The sequence below is a fragment of the Bubalus kerabau genome, chromosome 2, assembly GCF_029407905.1.
Source record: "Bubalus kerabau isolate K-KA32 ecotype Philippines breed swamp buffalo chromosome 2, PCC_UOA_SB_1v2, whole genome shotgun sequence".
Classification (NCBI taxonomy): domain Eukaryota; kingdom Metazoa; phylum Chordata; class Mammalia; order Artiodactyla; family Bovidae; genus Bubalus; species Bubalus kerabau.
In genome coordinates this window covers 140,364,641-140,385,545 of record NC_073625.1, presented here as the reverse complement: position 1 = coordinate 140,385,545, position 20,905 = coordinate 140,364,641, and the positions used below count along the sequence as shown (strand labels likewise).

General features: G+C 37.6%; 1 long non-coding RNA gene across 1 annotated transcript in view; it reads right to left on the bottom strand.

Annotated features, from left to right (window-relative positions):
- LOC129644924 (uncharacterized) overlaps nt 1-20,108 on the bottom strand; it is a 31,091-nt gene extending 10,983 nt beyond the window's left edge. The window contains exons 1-2 of the long non-coding RNA XR_008711062.1: nt 20,040-20,108; nt 9,500-9,578 (exon numbers count right to left, since the gene is read on the bottom strand). This is a non-coding gene — a long non-coding RNA (uncharacterized LOC129644924). The remainder of the gene's footprint in view (nt 1-9,499; nt 9,579-20,039) is intronic.
- Nucleotides 20,109-20,905: the final 797 nt, after the last annotated feature.

Here is a 20,905-nt window from a genome sequence, read left to right as displayed (position 1 = left end):
TGCTCAGTTGCGCAGTCGTGTCTGACTCTGCGACCTTATGGACTATAGCCACCAGGTTCCTCTGTCCATGGGATTCTCCAGACAGGAATACTAGAGTGGGTTGCTACGCCCTCCTGCAGGGGATCTTCCCAACTCAGCGACTGAACTCTTGTTTCCTGCAGCTCCTGCTCTGGCAGACGGATTCTTTACCACTGAGGCACCTGGAAAGCCAGTTCTGATCTAACACAGGACATAAAAAGTGTGGGATACCAAAGAGGTCAGCAGGTGGCAGCACTAGATGATGAAGAGAATCCAAACGGCCTGAGAGAACTATGTCCCTTGGCCCTCCTGGCAAAGGTTTCAAGAAGAGTTGTATTCACAGTGTAATTATCTGTGGTTTTTAATAAATATTCATACAGTTTAAAAAAAATTGTAAGTAGAAAATGATAATTTTATTCCTTTGCTAGGAAAAGGGAGAAACAGTGGGCCCTTGCCCTTGAAAACTGTGAAAACAAACACTAATAGTTTTTTGAATACTAGGGCTCTTGCCCCTGCCTCCTTTTTTTAAATGCAAGGTTTTTGTTTTTTAATACAAAGTTTTTTGAATACAAGGGCTCTTGCCCTTGAAAACTATGAAAACAAACACTAATAGTTTTTTGAATAGTAGATATGGCTATTCTTTAGTTCATTTGTTCCATTATCCTATACTAATCCTTGTGTTTCTTCATGTTTCCATATAGATCATTACGTTAAAAAATCTTATTCCTTGCTAAGTGTGCTGAACTTTGCATAAACACAGTCCAACTGCTGAGCAGTTTCATGGGGGTTGCTGACTAAAGCAGACTTCTTGGATGTATTTGAAGAGAAAAAGGAAATTAACTATCTTTGTATAGAATAGTTGCTTCAAAAATTCATGCATATTATAATTGTTAGAAAATATCATTTTCCTAGAACCTTATGGCAAGCATTTTTAAGAATCTTGGAGGTTGTTCATGCAACAGTTGAAGTTCCCTATGATGATGGCAAGATGTGATGAAAGAGAAAATCATGAGTCATTTTATCTTAAGTTCAACAGAGGGACATGACCAGAAGGTCAATGAGTGACAACAGCAGAGTAGAGTGCTACCAAATATTACATATCAAATGAGGAAATATTTTTCACTCAAAAAAGAAAGTAATATATCTAGAGGCAACAATGGTGAGCTAAGAGATTGCCAAAGTCCCTCCTGCTCTCTGAGGTAACAGAACCAGGATGTATAAGATATGAACAGGTGGTACTTGAGAGATTTTCAAGGGAAGTTATTCCTTGACTTGGTTGTGGTTAGTGTAGGAGGTTTGAAAAAACATTGAGTGAGAAAGATGTAGATAAATATTTTTTACCACAGAACTAGGATTCTAGAGAGCACTAAGATGGATTCAAAATAAATCCATTTGGGGAAAAAAAAGGACTTAAAAGGAAGGAATCACAGAGTTGTATGTGGATAGCAGGATTGATAAAGGGTCTCGCATTTGCCCAGTGACCAAGCATAAACAAGGAACATAGTTAAACTGATAGTCTTATTGATAGGCTGCCATCTTGGAATGACAGTTAAAGCTATTAGATTCAACATACATACAGTGTGTGTGTGTGCATGCGTGCAAGCACAAATGCTCAGTTGTGTCTGGCTATTTGTGACCTTATGTACTGTGGCCTGCCAGGCTCCTCTATCCATGGAGTTTTACAGGGAAGAATACTGGAGTGGTTTGCCATTTCCTACTCTAGAGGATCTTCCTGACCCAGGGATTGAACCCATGTCCCCTGCGTCTCCTGCATTGGCAGGCAGATTTGTAACCACTGTGCCACCTGATGTATTGCTGAATTTTTCTGTTGTTTTGGTTTAGCGTGGTTTGGTTTGGGTTCAGAAGGTGTTTTTGTTTCTTTCTTTGTTTTTGTTTTTAGGGTGAATTTTCCCTGAGCAATAGAGGAAAATATTTAGCTCTTGAGGTTTTTACCTCCAGGTATAATCCCAGTTGCTCAGTACTCTGAACAAGCTATGAAAAGTGAAAGTGAAGTCGCTCAGTCGTGTCCGACTCTTTGCGACCCATGGACTGTAGCCCACCAAGCTCCTCTGTCCATGGGATTCTTCAGGCAAGAATACTGGAGTGGGTTGCCATTTCCTTCTCCAGGGGATCTTCCGGACCCAGGGATCGAACCCAGGTCTCCCACATTTCAGGCAGACGCTTTAACCTCTGCGCCACCAGGGAAGCCCCAACAAACTCTAGAGGACACTGAACTTGGATAAAAACAGTCTTTAATTACAGTTCTTTATGAATGGTTGTGAGGTATTAGTTTGATTTTGAATTCTTATCTCATTCAAATCCTAAACAATCTAGGAATTTCGATATCGTAACCTATTTGAATGATGAAACTATAGTGACAGTTTCAGCAAGAGAGACATGCAAGAATTTTGAACCTGTTCTTAAGACAAGGAAGGAAGTAGGGAGGTAATCATGCCTGGATTTCTGCTCAAAGTCAGATTTGGGGAGAGTCTGGTGAAAAGCGTGGCCTAGGGTCATGTCTGGAGAAGTCGATGGCACCCTACTCCAGTACTCCTGCCTGGAAAATCCCATTGATGGAGGAGCCTGGTAGGCTGCTGTCCATGGGGTCGCTAGGAGTCGGACACGACTGAGCAACTGCACTTTCAGTTTTCACTTTCATGCATTGGAGAAGGAAATGGCTACCCACTCCAGTGTTCTTGCTTGGAGACTCCCAGGGACAGGGGAGCCTGGTGGGCTGCCATCTATGGGGTCGCACAGAGTCGGACACAACTGAAACGACTCAGCAGCAGCAGCAGCAGCAGCAGCAGCAGCAGGGCCATGTCAGCAGTAATTCAGCATCCTCTTCAGAGAGTGATCAAGGCTTTGATGGCTCAAGAATACACTTTTCTCAAAACTTTCCAGCAAAATATTTGAAACAATGAAGAGTATTTTAGTTTCATATTCATCAAAGAGCACATAAACTTGGATAATATGTTGGCTGATAAAACTATTGATATATATTTTTAAATAATGGTGTTAAAAGTCCAAGGGATTATATAGCAACTGTGAAGAACATAGTTGAAGAATTAGAACAACATCACTTGCCAAAACCTGTAAGCTAAATTTAAGTTATACTGCCCAGGAAATCACTCAGCTTTATGCATTGTTGTATCTTTCTTTAAAAAAAAAAAAAAAAAAAAAAAAGAGCAAAAGGCCTCAGATATTTTAGAGGGGGAAAAAAGCCAGTATGCTATCAGACTTATATTTGGCATCATTCTATGCATCTCCCAGCTGCAGTGGGTCTTTTACAACTATGCCTGGGGAAGGGGTATGGGTGACAGTTTTCAGCACTTCCTCTAGTGAATGAAAGCTTTTGTTCCATAGGATCTAGGGTCTGGGTGGGGCTTCCTGGTTTTCCTGCAGAAAGGACGTTTTCCCCTCTCCAGCCTTGCACTGATGAGTTTTCCCCAGTCGCCAGTCCTTCTAGTAAGCTTTCATTAGCACCCATTGGAAGCCTTTAGAGAAGAGACTGTCAGTGGGTATGGGTTGCCCTTGTGTCTATGGCTCCCAGGAGTTCTATTATCTAAAAATTGCCTTTAGCAGTTTGTGAATATGTTTAGCTGAATTCTCCTTACCTGCTTGTGTGCACTTGACATCAATCTCTTCCTCTCCTCACTTGAGGCCACAGGTGAAGTGTGCTCAAGTCGTCTCTGCTTGTAGGACCTGTCATCTCTTGGACTTCAGGTTACTTAGTTGCCCTACAGACTTAGCTCTCTGATAGTTTCAAGAGAATTTAGGATTTTGCAGTTTATCAGGCTTTTGTCATTGTTGTTCTTAGTGCAGGAGCAACACTCTTTCCATATTTCTACATCCTAAACATAAACATAACATAAACACCAGGCTCTGTAACTTTTCTGAGTATTTAATATTTACTACCCTGTTCTTTTCCTGCTATGTTTGGGTGAGGGTCTAAATACTTGAACTGAATTTATACAGTCTGGTGTTTTTTATTTCTTAGTTATTTTTAGTAATTAAGTAGTAACAAAGAGTTACTAAGTCCTGGAAGTAACTAAGTAGTCTTAGAAGAAAGTTACAATTATTTACTATTACTAAATAGTAATAATTTACTAAATAGTAAATAATAGTAATATTTACTAAATATTATGTATAGCGATATATCTATATGTTTTTGAATTTTAGCTCTTATTTTTTGAGTGTCATGTCCTCCTCTGTCTCTTGACAATATTAAATATATTTATGTTAAAGTGATTTTTATTTATTTATTTAATTTATTTATCTGTTGGCTATGCAGCATGTAGGATCTTAGTTCCCCAGCCAGGGGTTGAACCTGTGCCCCTTGCATTAGAAGTGTGGAGTCTTAAGCACTAGACTATCAGGGAAGTCCCTAATGTGATTTCTAGATTGCTCTGTTATTTTCAATTCACCAGCACCAGCAGTGAAATTGCCTCTTGGATTTTAATTTTTGTTAACTACCTTTCTCAGGAATAATTTTTCACTTCGAGTACGAATTTGCAACCTTTTTTTGAGTAGTTCATTTCTCTCTGTGTGTGCCCATCAGCTGTCTCCAGAAACTGTATTGATGTCTCTATCCCTGGGTCCAGGATCCAGAACAAGATTTTATTTTTGTAACATGGAGGTCTTACTGCACATGTAGCGGCATTGCATATGGCATCTCCAAGCTGGTGGGTTGTCTGGTGCATGTCCAAGTTGCACAGTAGCTCTTACCCTACCCACTGGAGCAGACCTGGGTAGGGGTCACCACTTTTATCAGTCATTATCCCTTGATGTCTGATCATGTACAAATAGACACACACACATACTTATGCATGTATCCATTTGCTGTTTTAAATATTGATTGTTTCGTCATTTCAAACCTTAAGTACCCCTTTACATTACATACTTAAGCACACATTTTATAGATATCTTTGGATCTCATGTCACCAAACAAAAGAAACTATTAGGCAGAATCTCCTTCAACTTCCCATGTCTACCAGTAAAACTATACGGCACTTATCTCCCTGTTAGAAGGGCAATATCTTTTCTCTTAGCTTTAGTGTATAGGCGCTTTTACATTCTCAAGAACCTATCAATCTTCCTGCTCTTTGTTATCATTAATTTGACCTTTGCTACTATCTTCTTTCCATCAATATTTCAAAATTAATCTCTCCAATAATAAAAATTAAAAAAGAAAATAAAAAATACCTCCTCTGACAACAGTTTCTCTCTTCAGCCACAATCTCCATCTTCTCTCGGCAGTCAGACTCCTGAGTAATTTTCCATAGCTGCTGTTTGCATCAGCTCTCCTCTCCTCTCCCTACTGAATACACTTCTATCTGGCTTTTCTTCTGAACGCTCCACAGGAGCTGTTTTCACCGAGGCCACCCACCTCTCTGCTGGACACTTAAGTTCTCATCCTGATCTTTCTCACTAGTATTGGATACTTTTTACTCAGTCCCCACAAATTTCCTTTTTGCCTAAACCCTAAAATTCTGTTGTTCCTTTGATGCTAAGTCCTTTCTAGTCCTTGTTTACACCCTGTCCCTCATAATCTCTCCCAGTCACTCATATAGCTTCAATTACTACACATGTACCGACAGTTTCCCTATATATATATCCACACCACTCTCACTCGAGATTCATAATCAATCGCCGAGTTGTTGTTTTTTTTAACTTGGATCTCACAGGCACTTAAAATTCAGCATGTGCAAATAAAATGAATTATTTTTCTCCCCCAAGCTGCTATTTCTTCAGAATTCTCTATCTTCGTAAATGGTACAATCAGCTGCTCATTTCCTAAAGCCGGAAATCTGGAAATAATCTTGAATGCTCCCTCTTCCTCACTTTCTTTGCCATGCCTTGCTAATTCTATCTCCTGAATAGCTTTCATAATTTTCTTACTTCATTTCCACAGCTACCAGTCTAGTGAATATCACCATCATACTGGTATGAAGGTTAACATCACGGAGTGATTAATAACCTCTTAAATATTCTTCTTTCTAACGTATTTATCTTCACTCATTTATTCAGAAATGTTCTGTTTACATGTGCAAGATAACGCATGTGCCAGGCACTCTGACAAATATTAAAAAAAAAAAAAAGCTTTATAAACCATTTTTCAAATAGAGTAAGTGAGAAATGCATAAAAAGTCAATGAGTCAAATAGTGATGCCTGCATCAAGGGTACTACAGAAAAGTGCCAGACAAGTTGAGAAGAAAAAGTGCTACTCCCTTCTTGAGGGGAAGGGGTAGGAGGTTTCATAGAAAAGGGATATTTGAGCTGAACTCTGTTGCTTTGGTCTTAAGAGTACTGAGCTGAAAAAAGATATAAGGAAGGGAGTTGTGGAAAGGAAGGAAGGAAGGAAAAAATAAGGAGAATACAGTGAAGTAAGACCTGGAGAGTACAAGGATGCACTTACTGAATCTGGCAACTGGCGAGTGGCTGGAGGATATGCGGTATAAGTCAGCTGAGACATAACACTGAACATAATTCATGGGAATGCATTGTTTCCACGTTTCCTACCGCTCTATACATTGCATTTTGTTGCAAATGTATAGAGATAGAGAGGGCCATGTATGAAGTTCTTAACAGATTGAAAGAGGAAGGAGATCCCTCCGGCCTCTGGAAAAATTAGATATAGCCCAGAATGATGAAATGACCTTTCAGAGCACATTACTCATCACGTCTAACAACCTCAGAGTCACATTTTTTCTGGTTCCTTTCTCCACCTGTGATATTTACAAGAAAAAATTACTTTTAGAGAATCCTTGTTAGGATAGGAGGCTTCATTACCTCTCAGTACCTGTAGGAACAAATATCTACCACCTTCAAGTGATCAAAATGTTTTAGTTATAGCTCTAAGTGGTTGCTACATAAATTAAAAAAAAAATCTATAGCATCACCGACTCAATGGACATAAATCTGAGCAAACTCAGGGAGATAGTGAAGGACAGGGAAGCCTGGTGTGCTGCAGTCCATGGGGTCACAAAGAGTTGGATGTGACTTAGAGACTGAACAACTAAGTGACTGCTACATGAAAAAGAAAAAAAAAAACTTAGCATATAAGAATATGGGATTGAGGTAAAACCTCTTCCTCTGCATGATTACAGCCCAAATATCGAGTTATTCTAATACATCTTCCATTGTGAGAGCATTGGAATAAATATGAAACTGCTGCTTTAGGTTTGCAATCTGGTTCATGAATTTAAAATTTTTGATTATTATTTTAGGTATCAAATATAGTACATTTATTTCTATGAAACAAAGTAAACAAGAAAGAATTGTGAGAGGGCAATTATCTCTAACTTGAATCCTAAGATACTTAAATCATCTCTTGTTTCCTTTGCACTAAATATTGATTTCCTAATTCTGTAAGGGACACTTAACACCTCTATTTATATATTAATGACAGGAAGAAGAGTTTTATACTTTCAGCTGAAGATTATTAAGAAAAAGGCACTCGATATTGTATGAGGAAGTATTCTTTTACTTTAATGTAGTCCATAAATTATAATTGAGCATATCTAAAACAATTATAAACAGAGAAATCCACTCTGAACTAATCTTTGCTATTTATTTTTAAGTCAATTATTTAAAGAAAGGCATTTTCCCATAGAACTTTATGTTTCCCCCCTCCCCAAATCTATGTAAGTTTTTTCCTCAGAAGACTAGCTTTAACATACTCCATTTATTTTTTGAATTTATTCTCCTCATCTTTTTTGGACCTAAAATTTATATCTATCTAATTTTTTCTTAATGCTAAGATAATGTATCCTGTTTTGCATTTTTCTTCTTCAAACAGGCTCAGTTATCCAAATTAAAAAAAAGAAAACTTATCTTTTCCTGACTCTGCTACCTTTTAGAGTTAAAAACCTAATCTTTCTTCCTTTATGGAAGATCTAAATTTTATAAGCTTTTGTTTTTTCATTTACATCATTTCATTCATTTGTTCATCTATGCATTCAAAACAAATATGCACTGAATTTCAACTACTTTTAAGAGCCAAATCAACTACTTCCTTCTTAATAAACCTTTTTTGAAGTCCATTTTCCCCTCTCCTAAGACGCCCTTGATCCTTTTCTTCTGTGAATTCCCATTACTCTCTTTAATTTACTTGCACTGTTTTGTTTCATACTTTGGTTATTTGTATGTGTTTTTTCTAACTTTCTAATTAAAAGCTCTTTGAGGGTATAATCTTGTCTCCTGAATGTCTAATGAATTACTTAGACAATTCCCTTCAATGAAGTTCATTAAGTACTTAAAATATTCAATGCATTAGTTTCTAAAATTTATATTTCATCAGACAGGTTTAAAGAAGGAACTCAAAGTAGCATAAACAAATTGAACAAAGACTCAGAGATGGGAAAGCATGAAATGTGGTTTCACAACATCTAATCCACTTCTGGGCTTCCCAGACATCTTAGAGGTGAAGAACCCGCCTGCCAATGCAGAAGACAATATGCAAGAGAGGTGGGTTCGATCCCTGCATCACAAAGATCCCCTGGAGGAGGAAATGGCAACCCACTCCAGTACAATCCCATGGACAGAGGAGCCTGGTGGGCTGCATTCCATTGGGTTGCAGAGAGTTGAATGTGACTAAACATACATACACACACACACACAGCCAATCCACTTCTATTAGATAGAAGGACCTGGAAAGGAGCTAATGGGAGGAAATTGGGAGCAGCATATGGAAAACTATATTACTATGGCTACTCACCAGAAAGTCTTTTCACCTTTCTTCTGGTAACCATCCCAGGTCTTTCCTACATCAGCCTTCACTGTATGTGTAAGTCCCCTTAGCTGGTGTAGATGTATACCATGTGTCATGGGCTTGGTATAGCAAATTAACTCTATTTCTGGTTGCAGAAAAATGTCCTTCGTATGATTTGTTTTTTCCTAGAGTTAACAAGGTACTTTTCCCTAGGGATGTTGAGCTGAAAGGGCTTCTCTGGAGTTGCTAACAGGAATTCACTCCCCAGAGTCTGCCTGCTAATAAAGCTGAGGCAAGCCAAGGAATGAAAAAAAGGGAAAGAAAGATAGTGATTTCAGTCAAGTCTCTGAATAGTCATGTGAGAGTTCAATGCATCCTTAACATCCTTACATAACCCAACAAATTGTGGTTTCGTTTTATAGGAGTTTGCTTCTTGTACTTAATTGGACTTAAGGAGTTTCTGTCAGTTACATGATAAGGGGAGTGGATGATGTTGAAAGGTGGTTTGTGTTTTTACTCTAAAGATGGAAGATCACTGAGGACTTTTAGAATCAGGAAATCAGAATTATATTAGCTTTTTATTTATCCATTCTCTGATTATTCTTCTTAACACCAGTGGTCTTCACCTGTTTCTTCTACTCAAACTTTTCCACAGAATTGTTACTAGATTCAATCCAGTTTTACTGTATTTCAGTTGTATAACCTTAAATGATTCATTTTAACATGGGACTTCAGCTTCCTCATCTATAAAGTGGGGTTAGTAAATTTACCTTGTAGGGCTTCCTGGGTGGCTCAGTGGTAAAGTATCCATCTGCAGTGCAGGAGATGCCAGAGATGTGGGTTCAGTCCCTGGATGGGGAAGATCCATTGAAGGAGGAAATGGCAACCCAATCTAATAATCTTGCCCAGAAAATCCTATAGTCAGAGGAGTCTGGTGGGCTTCAGTCCATGGTTTCTTAGCAGAGTCAGACATGACTGAGTGACTAAACAACAAACAAGAAACCTACCTCAGAGTTTAGTTGTGAAGATTAGAATAATAATAATAATAAAGGGGGAGTGATTGAAATAGAGTAAAGGCTCAATGTGAAGTAGCTATATGGTATAGAAAGTAAAGTGTAAATTCTTCCTCTTTCCCAATGGGTAAACACTGATAAAGTATTTGCAGTGAATACTTTCATGTCTTATTTTTACATTTATGTGCAGTATTTTAAATTTTTATTAATGAATCTTGGAGTGCAAGGAGATCCAGCCAGTCAATCCTAAAGGAAATCAGTCCTGAATATTTATTGGAAGGACTGATGCTGAAGCTGAAACTCCAATACTTTGGCCACCTGATGCAAAGAACTGACTCATTTGAAAAGACCCTGATGCTGGGAAAGATTGAAGGTGGGAGAAGGGGACAACAGAGGATGAGATGGTTGAATGGCATCATTGATTCAATGGACATGTGTTTTAGTAAGCTCTGGGAGTTGGTGATGGACAGGAAAGCCTGGCATGCTGCAATTCATGGGGTTGCAAGGAGTCAGACATGACTGAGCAACTGATCTGAACTGAATTGATTAATGAATCATATACCTAATAAATAGGTTCTTCCTTTGAAATGTTTCATATGCACCATTTCCTTTCCATTCCAATTGCTATAATGAAATTTTTGACTTGAATATCTGGACAGATTCATTAGCCCATATTGCTTCTCTTTTAGCCTATCATGTATTCTGCTATTAGATTAATCTTTCGAAAGCATGGGGTTTTATTCATAAATAAGAACTTGCACTTTTTTTTTTACTGCCAACTACCAACTGCACTAGGTATAAGTTTCTTTGTTTCAACTGCAAAATGTTTCATAAAATTTAACATTAGCTACATACCATTTCTTTACTTTTATTCAGCTCTATTAGTGTATAATTTACATAAAATAAATTTCATTTAAGTATAGAGTTTGATGAATATTGGCTATTGTATATAGGCTTAGAAACATGACTATGATTAAGGTACAGAACACATTCATTAGTCTTAAAAGCTCCCTCATGACCCTTTGCCATTGAGAGACTCCCCAATAGATGATGCTATTATCACAGTTTTGCACTTTCTAGAATTTCATATCAATAAATCCATGAAGCAAACAGTATTTTTTTTTAAAATACTTTATTTTAATTGGAGGATAATTTCTTTATAATATTGTATTGTGGTGGTTTTTGCCATACATCAAGATGACTCATCCATGTGTGCACATGTGTCCCCCCATCCTGAACCCCCCTCTGACCTCTGTCCCTACCCCGTCCCTATGCATTGTCTCAGAGCACCGACTTTGAGTGTCCTGCTTCATGCACTGAACTTGCACTGGTCATCTATTTTACATATGATAATATATGTTTCAATGCTATTCTCTCAAGTCATCCTACCCTCGCCTTCTCCCACGTAGTCCAAAAGTCTGTTCTTTATGTCTGTGTCTGTTTTGCTGCCTTGCATTTGGGATCATCATTACCAACTTTCTAAATTCCATATATATACGTTAGTATACTGTATTGGTGTTTCTCTTTCTGACTTACTTCACTCTGTATAATAGCCTCCAGTTTTGTCCACCTTATTAGAACTGATTCAGATGTGTTCTTTTTTATAGCTGAGTAATATTCCATCGTGTATATGTACCACAACTTCCTTATCCATTCATCTGCCAATGGACATCAGGTTGCTTCCATGTCCTAGCTATTGTAAACAGTGCTGCAATGAACATTGGGGTACACATGTCTGTTTCAATTCTTGTTTCCTCAGTGTGTATGCCCAGCAGTGGGACTGATGGGTCATATGGCAGTTCTATTTCCAGTTTTTTAAGGAATCTCCTCATGTTCTCCATAGTGGCTTTACCAGTTGAATCAAACAGTGTTAGACTTCTTTCAGTTAGCATGATGTTTTTTGATTTGTTATGTTCTTTTTTTGTTGCTAACTAGTACCCCCTAAATATGCACATAATATAATTTGTTTATCCATTTACCAATTAATGAACGTTTAATAACATGTTTCCAGATTGGGCTATTATTTAAAAAAACAAACAACAAACTGTTACTATGAAAATTTGCCTACATACATTTGTGTAAACCTATATGTTCATTTCCTGTGGTAAATACTTATAAGTAAAACTATTGGTTCCTAAAACAGATCCTGGCATGTATAGTTTTATTGTCATAAAGTAGCACTAAACTATTTTCCAAAGTAGATGCACCATTTTGCATACTACCAGCAATATAGGAAAGTTCCAGCTAATATTTAGCCTTTAAATATGTTTACCCCCTTACTGTTCTTCTCTTTCTGAGACTACATTATATATGTTTGTTTTCTTTCTATTTTCTCTGTTCTTTACATAGGATAGTAGATCCCTGACTCTACTAGACAACAATTCTCTCTTTCCTCAGTCTCCTCCATCATTTCACCTTTAAGCTCATCTGGAGAATCTTTAATTTCATATATAGTATTTTTCAGTTCTTGAATATCCTTTGGTTCTTTTTATTATTTATATTTCTCTGTTTAAATAGTCCCTTTTTTTTATGTACAGCAAACAGATTCTTTTACTTCATTGAGGATTGTTATATCAGCAATTTTAAAATCCTAGTTGGCTTATTCCAACATACAAGATAATCTAGAGGTTGGTCTCAACTATTTTCTTTTTTCTTGACAATCTATTATATTTTCCTAAATTTTTATACATCAGATAATTTTGGATTCAATCTTGAACATTATGAATGTTAAGATATGGAGACTCTGAATTCTATTTTTTTTCCTCCAAAGAGTATTATTTCTTTTATTTTAGCAGGAAATTGTCTTGGTTAGATTCCAGCTACAAACTGGGCAATGGCTCCCAAATTAACTCTGACCTATTTTCTTTTAAGTGAACTGTTATGGACCTATTGCACCAAGTGTTGTTTGGGAGTCTACCAAAGACATAGGCAGACAGAATTTAAGCATTCCCTTTATGTCTATATTCTCTTCCTTCAGATTCCCCCTCTTTAACAGTTTCCCCTGGATTCAGACTTCTGATTCCCCAAGCCAAGAAATCACTGGTTTTCCTGCCACACTGACTGCTCCTGGCTCTAGGTTAACAGATGCAAAAATGAGAACTTATTCTGCAAAACTCTCTGTGTGAAGATTCCTTACAAGAATCTTCCTGGTTCTGTTTACTGTGAAGTTCCTTTACATGACTGCTTTTTTGTGTTATGTCCAAGAGTTTATGGCTGTTATATTCAGGAAGGTCAATCTAATAAGATCTTTCACAGCCATTACCAGAAGCCAGTACTTCATATTTCTTAAAAATAGTAGTGTCAATCTAGAAAATAAATTTATTCAGGCCATTAATTCTTTATCCTTCCATCCACATGTTTAACTCAAATTGATCTTATAAGATGCACTAGAAACAAAGTTCTCAATTGATCTTTTTCTAGCTGCAGCTTGGATTGCTTCTCTCTTAATCTTTCTTTTTCTTTCTCCTTCCCTTCCTTTCTTTCCTCCCTCCCATCCTTCCTTCTTTTTCTTTCTCTCTTTATTTCTCTTATTCTCTCTGTCTCTTCTATGTTTGTTGAAGTTTTGGACAATTCTTGACATCAAGCATACTAACTTATTTTAACTAACAACACAGAATATCTAAACTACATTTTCAGTGAACTCCAGCTCAAGTAGTTTTTTCCTGAACTCATACTTAATACAGACTTGACCAACTTGTATTTGAAAGCCATATTCTCATACCTGTTCATTCCTTTTCTGTTCAGGAGGGTGGTGTGATGGTGGTAGTTACCTGAACTTACAATCAGAGGATGTAGTACCAAATTAAAACTTTTATGCCTTGGATCTAGTATCTCCATCTATGAAATAGGTATATTATGTGAAATGCCAGGGTGGATGAATCACAGGGTGAAATCAAGATTGCTGGGAGAAATATCAACAACTTCAGATATGCAAATAACTGATAATGGCAGAAAGTGAAGAGGAAGAAAAGAGCCTCTTGATGGGGGTGAAAGAGTAGAGTGGAAAAGCTTGCTTAAAACAGCATTCAGAAAACTAAGATCCGGTCCCACCACTTCATGGTAAATAGAAGGGGAAAAAGTGGAAGCAGTGACAGATTTTATTTTCTCAGGCTCCATAATCACTGTGGATGATGACTGCAGCCATGAAAGTAAAAGATGCTTGCTCCTTGGAAGGAAAGCTATGACAAACCTAGGCAGTGTATTAAAAAGCAGAGACATCACTTTGCCAACAAAGGTCTGCATAGTCAGAACTATGGTTTTTCCAGTGGTCATGTAAGAGCTGGACCATAAAGAAGGCTGAGTGCTGAAGAACTTCTGCTTTCAAATTGTGGTGCTGGAAAAGACTCTTTAGAGTTCCTTGGACAGCAAGGAGATCAAACCAGTCAATCCTAAAGGAAATCAACCCTGAATATGCATTGGAAGGACTGATACTGAAGCTGAAGTTCTAATACTTTGGCCATCTGATGTGAAGAGCTGACTTATTGGAAAAGACCCTAATGCTGGGCAAGACTGAAGACAAAAGGAGAAGCGGGCAACAGAGGATGAGATGGATGGCATTACCGACTCAATGGACATGAATTTGAGTAAACTCTTAGAGATAGTGAAGGACAGGGAGGCCTAGCATGCTGCACTCCATGGGGTTACCGAGTCAGACATAACTTGGAGACTGAACAACACTCTTGAGTTGATTTAAGAATTAACTACACAGTGTATTATAAATGTGATTTTAGGTTTTTATAATTGCTTCTATATATTTCAAGTTCTTTAAGGATCAAACCCTGTGGGGTGGAAGTGTGGAGTCTTAACCACTAGACTGCCAGGGAAATCCCATATAAATTCAAGTTTTTAAGTAATAACAACAAAAGAATTTTAGAACTTAAGAAAAAGAACATTACCTAGATACCCTATTTAAATCGTAAAACTCAGGGAAACAAGCAAATGTGAAATTTATGTCATGTGTAATAAAATACCATTGACTTTTAAAGAAGCAGATTATCTTTGGAAGTAGGGTATCTCAGCTTTAGGAACACATTTGGAACACATAATAATGCCCATTCTAAATATTATCTCACAAAAATGGGGGCCTGTGTCCTTTTATTATGACTTTAATATATTTTAAGTAAGACATTTATTTTGAAAATATACCTTTCAAGAATATCTGAGCAAATTCCTATGCCTTTATATTCCCATACCTTTATATTTGATTGCTAGCTGAGATCATGATATTCTATAATAGTGCCCCCTAAACTGCTACAATATTAACAAATCAAATTGATTGCAACCATTCATTCATTCATCCAATGATTACAGACCACAAAGAGTCAGGCATACATCTTGGTGCTTATCATACAGTAATAAACAAACGGACAAATACCTGATTTTGTGGTGCTGCTGTGCTTAGTTGCTCAGTCATGTCTGACTCTGTGACCCCATGGACTGCAGCCCTCCAGGCTCCTCTGTCCATGGGGATTCTCCAGCAAAGAATACTGGAGTGGGTTGCTATGCCTTCCTCCAGGGGATCTTCCCAGTCCAGGGATCGAACCCAGGTCTCCTGCATTGCCAGCAGATTCTTTACTGTCTGAGCCACCAGGGAAGCCCAGTTTTGCGGTACTTACTTTCTGGTGCATGCGTGCTTAGTGGCTCAGTACTGTGTAACTCTTTGCAACCCCAGGGACTGTAGTCTGCCAGGGTCCTCCATCCATGGAATTTTCCAGGCAAGAATACTGGCCTGGGTTTCCATTCCCTACTCCAGGGGATCTTCCTGAATCAGTGGTTGAACCTGTCTCTTGCTTCTCCTGCATTGGTAGGTGGATTCTTTACCACTGTGTCACCTGAGAGGTCCTACCTTTTAGTAAGGAAAAACAAATATAGTCAGGTTATAATATGTATTCTGAAGCAAATGTAGGAAGTTGAGAAGACAGGATAAATGAAGAGGAAAATGCTCTTTTTATATAGTTGAGTTGGTGAAGATATCTTTTGAAAATGACACCTGAGGAAAGACCTCATACGAATGTGGGACGGAGTCATAGAGCCAATTAGGTTGGAAGAGGGGATAGTAAATGGAAAGGTCTTGGAGTAAGAGATGGTTTAGTATCCTATAAACAAGCTAAGAGAGATGAAAAATTCAGAAATAATGGTAACACAAGAGAGACTGTGCAATTGCATTATGGGAGGTGGACATTAGTTATACTCAGAGTAAATAAGGGAAAATAATTTTCGATGGAATGGATCTTTGAGGTAGTATTTTTGGAAGTGTTTAGTAGGTGGTGATGGTGATGGACAGCCCAAGAAAAGAAATCATTAGAATTTTCCTTGGAGACCAACAGATTTTATCTTTTGGGAGAAATGTAGAAATTAGGAAGAGAAGTAATGAGAGAAGCTGAATAAAGATGTATGGGATTGAGAGTATGTTAGATATGGATTTCAGGATAAGGAGCTTGCATTTCACATGATAGGAGATACAGTTTCATTAAGCATTTTCAAGAACTGTTTGATTTGGTAAAGTGAACGTGAAAGTTGCTCAGTCATATCCAACTCTTTGTGACCCCATGGAATACACAGTCCATGGAATTCTCCAGGCCAGAATACTGGAGTGGGTAGCCTTTCCCTTCTCCAGGGGATCCTCTGAACCCAGGGATCGAACCCAGGTCTCCCGCATTGCAGGTAGATTCTTTGCCAGCTGAACCACAAGGGAAGCCCAAGAATACTGGAGCGGGTAGCCTATCCCTTCTCCAGGGGATCTTCCTGACCCAGAAGTCGAACTGGGGTCTCCTACATCGCAGGCAGATTCTTTACTAACTGAGCTATCAGGGAAGCCTCTTGATTTGGTAAGGACTAGATAAAAAGATGAATTTGATCGTGCTATACAGACTGTATGGAATGGAGAAGGGGTTTGTGGATGCACTAGCTTTAGAGACCAGGTGGATTGTGGCCAAATGGATACTAAACACTATCAGACTATGCTGGTAATTCTAAAAGTTGGGATCTGTCTTTTCTGTATTAATAGCATTGATCTTTTGTCCAGGTTATAATAATTGCCAGGAAGCTGAGCAGGTGGTCTACCTTGCATTGCCACAGTTTGACAGATTATGAAAGTTTATTTTTTATTTCTTTCAGAGCTGAAATATTAATTCTCATTGCCCCTATGAACTCTTCCTCAGTATATTATTTATATTTAACCTATTTTAACTAAAATACATATGTTTATGAGAAATGTTGTAGTAAAATTTCATCTAAGCATAACATTTTATTAATACTTTTTCTTCTGAAGCCCCTTGAAAGAAATTAAAAAAATGCTAATCTCCTGCTGTGAGTCTTTGGTATTTTCAAAGAATGGAGTAATATTCTTGCTTTTTCTTTGCTTTAGGAGAACTTGTTGTTTAATTTTCTTTATATATATAATTACCGGGGAAAAAAAATCTTCCCACTTAATGACTTTCTAGACAGAAAGAAAACTGAGGCTACATACCACTGTATTGAACTATCTGAAAATATAATATAATATTCACCCTCAAGCCCACATTCCTTTTCTGATATTTTCATTTTTATTTCTGAGAAAGGAAATTTTACCATCACAACAATTAACTTGTATACATACATTTTCAAAGTCGGTTTCACTATTCCCCTGGTAATTATTTTCCCCCACTTCCACTCAATAGGTTGTCTCTTCTGAACCTTTTTTTCCCCAGAAAATGCTAATACTTTACATTTGTGTTATATTAACATCTTCTTTCACATCTATGGATCAACAGATAGGTTTGGGAAATTTTCACAAGGTTTTTATTTGTAATTGACTTTGTAGAGAGTTCCAGTATTTATTCCAAATAGTATGTAACATGGTACAAGACCATGAAATTCAGTGTGGTTAATGTCACAACCTGGAGGATCACATGATCTGCAATGTAAATTGAATCCAATTTCTTATATTTTATTGATGACTTCATCACCTATTCATATGTTTAGTGTTTCATTTTCTGTCTCATCTACATTTATTATGCTCCCTTACACTAAAATTAGCTAATAGAAGACAGATACAGCCCCATAAAGAAAAGAGAAAAGAGGGAGGGCCTAGGAATTCACTAACCATTAATTATTTTCATGTTATGGGTACCATAAATGCAACCAAATTTCATGATCAGCTTTTAACACTAAGCCCAAATGTCACTACATATATTGAAGTTTGAATCTGTGGAGGAAGCATATCACAGAGACACTAAAAATAGAATGAACCCTGAAAAAATTAATTAGTTACTCATGTGTCATGAGCTTTACATGTATTATTTTGGATAATCCTCACAACATTCCTACAAAGTAGATACTATTATTATCTGTATTTTGCAGCAGTGGAATATGAGTTTAGAGAGATATTGCACCAGGCAATAACATATTAAGTGTAGATCCAGGATTCAAACTAAGCAATCTGATCCCAGAGTCCCAGCTCTTAACTGCATATCCACAAATGAAGAGAAAAATAAAAAGCAAAATTTCTTGTTTTTTTAATTGCTTGTGGGATTCAGTGGTATGGTATGGGTTTATCTCCCTCAGGGGGTTTGACTGAGAAAGTGAAGAAAAAATAGGCAAGAGAATTTGGTTCATTTGCTTGTATTTACAGACAGTGATAAATGCTGTTTGTATGACAATTCTATTGTGTTAAAATTCTTGAGTTTTTGCTAGATTAAGATAAAAATGAGATAATAGTGCCCAGCTGATAAAGTATAGCTGTGAAAAGAATAATGAAAAAACACAATAGAACCTATTTAGAATTAATCTATACTATAAATACCAAATATTAAAAATGAAAAATGTTCAGTCATTACCTTTAGGATTCTGATATTAACTTCAACGGATGCACTTAGAATATGGTACCCATAGCCTTGGGAAAAAAGAAAGTATACAAAACTTTATATTCTTTAATTGGGTTGGCCAAAAGTTCACTGGGGTTTTTTCCCATAAGATGTTATGGACAATATATCAAATCATCCTTATTTCTATTTTAAAAAGAAAGAAATGAGGTTCTGCGGTTGTCATAATGATAACCTCTATCAGGTTACCTTAATTGTGTAATCCCATGAAAGATGAAAGTATTCAGTCAGGTACTTTCATTGATGTTGGAATAGATACTTATTTCTCATCTTTTTAAGGAAATTCTAGAGAACTCTCCATAGTCCAGAGACCTTTCATAGGATTTAGATAAACTGGGCAGGGTAGATCTGTCACTAAGAATCAGATATATGTTTTACTTGAATGAAATGGGGAGGGAGGAGGGAGGAGGGTTCAGGATGGGGAACACATGTATACCTGTGGCGGATTCATTTTGATATTTGGCAAATCTAATACAGTTATGTTAAGTTTAAAAATAAAATAAAATTTTAAAAAAAAAAAAAAAAGAAATTTCACTTTCCTGGGAGCAATGTCAAAATCTACTATTTGTCAACACATCACTTAAATGTTACTTCAAAAGAAAAGGGCAGGGGGAGGGCGGGGAGGAAAAGTTGACAAGATACACTGAATTCTAAAACTATGTCAGGAAAAATGTGGTACTAAATTCCTTTTAAGCAGGAGGAATATGTCACATTTAAGACTTCCTATATTCATTCGTGTGTGTGTGTGTGTTTAGTTGCTCAGTTGTGTGTCCGACTCTTCGCAACCCTATGGACTGTAGCCCGCCAGGCTCCTCTGTCCTGGGGATTTTTCAGGCAAGAATATAGTTGCTTTATAATGTTGTGTTAGCTTATTCTGTTCAGCAAAGTGAATCAACTATACATATACATAGTGAAGTGAAGTCGTTCAGTCGTGTCCGACTCTTTGTGACCCCATGGACACCAGGCTCCTCCGTCCATGGGATTTTCTAGGCAAGAGTACTGGACTGGGTTGCCATTTCCTTCTCCAGGGAACTTCCCGACCCAGGGATCGAACCCAGGTCTCCCACATTGTAGACAGATGCTTTAATCTCTGCGCCACCAGGGAAGTCTATACATATGCATATACATATACATATATCCCCTCTTTTTTGAATTTCCTTCCCATTTAGGTCACCACAGAGCATTGAGTTCCCTATACTACACAGTAGGTTCTCATTAGTTACCTATTTTATAAACAGTATCAGTAGGTATATGTATCAATTCCAATTTCCCAATCCTTCCTACCCCTCCTCCCTTCTTTCCCCTTAGTATTCATATGTTTGTTCTTTACATGTGTCTCTATTTCTGCTTTGCAAATAAGATCATCTATACCATTTTTTCTAGATTCCACATATATACATTAATATATGATATTGGTTTTTCTCTTTCTGACTTACTTCACTCTGTAGGACAGTCTCTAGGTCCATCTACATATATGCTGCGTCCTTAGTTGCTTCAGTTGTTCTGGACTCTTTGCCACCCTATCGACCATCCCCAGGCTACTCTGTTAATGGGATTATAAAGACAAGAATACTGGGGTAGGTTGCCAAGCCCTCCTCCAGGGGATCCTCCCAACCCAGGGACTGAACCTGAGTCCCTTATGTCTCTTGCATAGGCAGGGAGGTTCCTCACAACTAGCGCCACCTGGGAAGCCCTAGATCCATCCACATGTCTGCAAATAACCCAATTTTGTTCTTTTTTATGACTGAGTAATATGTCATATTTAAAGATTATTTTTCAAAATCAGATCACATATTCTGGTTATTTATTATTATTAATTAATGAGTAATACATTAGAGCAACTGCATTCTACATGTTGGTTAAAGTTCCTTTCTTTGACCTGAATTTTGCAGATTAAAGCATACATGCAAATGAGAAATATGAAGCAAGCACTTAAACAAGCAAAAACACTTTTCAAGACTATGTGTCAAGGATCTCTCCTAGGGATTTCCTACTTGTGAATTTCATTCTTATTAATATTATTACAAGTTGCAGTCAGTTAATTCAATGGTTCCCTTGGCAGGCCCCCGTCCCCCAACTCACTTGCATTTAAAATTCACACAGAGAAGCTGCTAGGAGGTGTGTAGGTGTAAACAATGTGGTATAGTGAGTCACACCCGTCACAAAAGCCAACACTGATTAGCTATGATGAATTCTTAAAAAATCACCAATCCAGGGGCAGAAGACGTGGGTGCAACCAGCAGGAAGAGGCCAGAGGCAGTGGCTTTGCATTTACACTACTCCCACAGACGAGACTACGACC